This window comes from Rhagoletis pomonella, unplaced genomic scaffold, assembly GCF_013731165.1.
Source record: "Rhagoletis pomonella isolate Grant_MI unplaced genomic scaffold, Rhpom_1.0 Rhpom_scaffold_00007, whole genome shotgun sequence".
Lineage (NCBI taxonomy): Eukaryota > Metazoa > Arthropoda > Insecta > Diptera > Tephritidae > Rhagoletis > Rhagoletis pomonella.
Genome location: NW_023458561.1, coordinates 40,026,438 through 40,029,730, shown reverse-complemented (window position 1 = coordinate 40,029,730; position 3,293 = coordinate 40,026,438).

Below are 3,293 nucleotides of genomic sequence, written 5' to 3'. Positions count from 1 at the left end.
TTGAAGAAAACCTCACAGTGAAGCAAACTGAATTCCGATGCAGACCTTTAATATATATACATAAGCTCATGGTCATAATCCAAAAAATACAAATATTGAGTTAAGTATGCAGAAATTATCACCACCTCTTCTTCTATGTTGTGTAAGTATTTCAAAGCTGTATTGATTACCAGTATCTCACTAGAACAAAATATGTATTAATTTTTACTATAGTAGTATATGTAAATTCAAAACTTTAAAGCCGTTTTTTCTCAAATTTTGCTTTTTTGAGTTATTACACTATTAAAGCAAATGAGCGATATGTATGTAATACATAAAAACTGCTTTGAGTTCTTATAAACAAACTTGACTTCCGTAAGTAGGGCAATGTAAGGGCAATACGCTGCATCATCTTTATTGCAACTATCTTGTAAACATAACATTGTCCATGTTTTTCATGCATATATATACTGCATGTTAAGAATGTTAATCCCGGGATCCCGGGATCCCGGACTTTTTAAGGTCTTGAAAATCCCGGGATTCATGGCAAGTAATTTTCGGGATTTGTAATTTGCACTGATGGCAATAATAGAAACTCCTTTCTTGACCAGTATTGGCTATATTTCTTTTTTTTATTTAATAATAATTATTTTTTTATAAATGTGTAGCTCATTATACATATAACACCGCGCGATAGTAAATTTTATACACAAATATCAATATATTCGCGAAACCATGGGCCAAATATAGTGAAATTGCGTTTTTAGTTTTTCACTCTGACGTCAATAATTCAAAAATGATTTTAAAAATTCTGAGAAATGTAATTAGAGCAGAAGTATGGGTATAAAATGAATGAGGAAAGCCTGTAGAATTTAAAGAGATTCAAGTTTCTGGTGCAGAAGGACTGGTAAATATTGAAAATGTCATTTTAAACTTTTTCTTTGAAATTTCGCAATATTTTTTTTTTTTAAATTATATGTTAAGGGCTTACATAAACTCGATAACAGCCTCGAATTTAGTTCTTCTAATTTTGTCAGCTTAAAAATTACCCATTCGTCCTTGTGAATACAAAAAATTTAAATTTTTTTAATTCTAAAGAAATTTCCTATTGCATTTTTTACCCATATTTTTATTCTACATTGCATTGAATTTATTTAATAATTTTTGGAATTAATCATATCTTTGAAATAACAAAGTCCTTCAAAATAAATCCTGCGGTCAGAGAGAAAAAATAAAAACGCCACTTTAAATAAAAAAGTAGGTTTCAAACCGGGATTGTGACAACGCCATCCCGAAAATCCCGGGACCGGAGAAAGCCGAAAAACTAACATCCCTCCTACATATACACAACGCAGCTTCATTTAAAATGCCTTTATATGCATAAAATAACTATAAATAGCGTAGTATAGCTGATAAGCTGAGCAACTCGAGATGGAAGAAGCAAAAGGGCTTTTATTTTAAATTTTAGGAAGACCGAATACTGTTTGCGGTTCGATTTGTATTTAAGCTAGGATACTTACGAAAGTATATAACTAAACAAAAAATGCATGTATGAAACGTGTACTTGGATCAATAAGTTTTATTATATCACTCTCCCAAAAGTCATACAATTTGCTTTATGTCGATTAGTACATCTATTGGCGGTCCCTGGTGTTGCCAAGAACCTTTATTTAAGCGACTCAAAGCTTACGTCGTAATATACATTTAAATAATAATCTCACAAAAAGCACGTGATCTTCAAGATGCTTATTCGCCAGTATAAGCTTTTTTCGATTTGAATAATTTTTTGTATCCCTATATATTTTACACAGAAAATTGTTACCCGTCTTGGAGCGCAGGTTTCGTATAATCTTGCAGCGTTCTAGAAGAGGGATATTGTCGTTGCCTCCGACATTCCCTCTATTGTAGATTAGTTAGAAAAGGAAAATGCCAAATAAACAAAAATTTCGAAATGAATACTCAATTAAATCGCAATAAAGGCCTGCGCAAACAGGCGCGGTACATCCAGAAAAAAAAGTCAGCTAAAATATTTCTCTCAACATATGATTTAGTAACTATAACCAAATAATGTAACTATAACCATATCATGTGTTGATAAAAATATACTTAGCTGACTTTTTTCTGTCTGTACGGTACAGGATAATCCGTATAATCCCGTACGATACGCGGTAACGATATAAGCAAAGGCACTCAAACAGGCGCGGTACAGCAAGAAACATTGTTGTCACGCGAATAGCGACGAGGTCAAGTTAGCGGCACTATTTTGTGACGCATTCTTCTTTCTAAATTAATATTTATTAATTTTTTCAACTTTAATTTGAAGTTCTTATTATGGTTTTTTGTTAATATCAATCTAGTATTATTAACTTTTTAATCTATTGCGGGAGAACTTTAGCTCTTAGCTGCAACTCTGCTTACGGTATACCCGCTTATACCGCGCGGTCAACTGTGCACGCTGCGGTATAGTTAGGTACCGCCTTGTACCGCACTTCCAATACCGCGTCTGTATGAGTGCTCACATATACAGCCATGGTATTTGATACCGCATATCGTACGGGATTATAACGCACTGTACCGTACCGCGCCTGTTTGGGCAGGCCTTAAGTCGGGTATGAATTTTTTTTTATATATAAAATAAAACAAATGACCGAAATGGCCGGAACTATATACGATAACTACGATATTAGTGTGGGACCACCTCTGAGGTACCACCTTTCCTTTGATAAAAAGAATTATAGAAATCGGATTACGTGGTCCGAAGCTATGCTGTAACATACGTTAAAAAATATTCCGACGAATTGATAATCTTCTCCTTTTATGGAGTCGGTCAAAAGTAAACTATGAAAATATAAAAAGTAAAAACTTTTTTTTAAAAAGTTAATTTAGTTCCATATACAAAATCCGAATCTTGTTTCTTTTTACCTAAACAGTAATGTACGTGGGGTCTGTTTAGTAAAACCTGCTGGTTTAGTGTGTTAGGACAAACCTTTAAGATTTTAATTTCTATGTTAACATACACACAAATAAAAGCATACACAAAAACAAGAAACAGTGCCGCAAGGTTTATCAGTTATTCCAGTTGTAAATAGGGGAGATAAAGTCATTCCTTAGTAGGAACTTTTAAAAATCGCCTCTAAGATGAATATGTATTACGTACTGTAGTGAAGTAGATATGTAAATATGTATGTACATGTGTATTTATAGATTTTTACTTACTCCTTTTCATCTACAAACTGCTATATGTATGCTTACTCTCATGTAAAAGCTTCGCCTTTCTTATTTAAGACGATTGTTTAAATAAAATCAGCATTTTG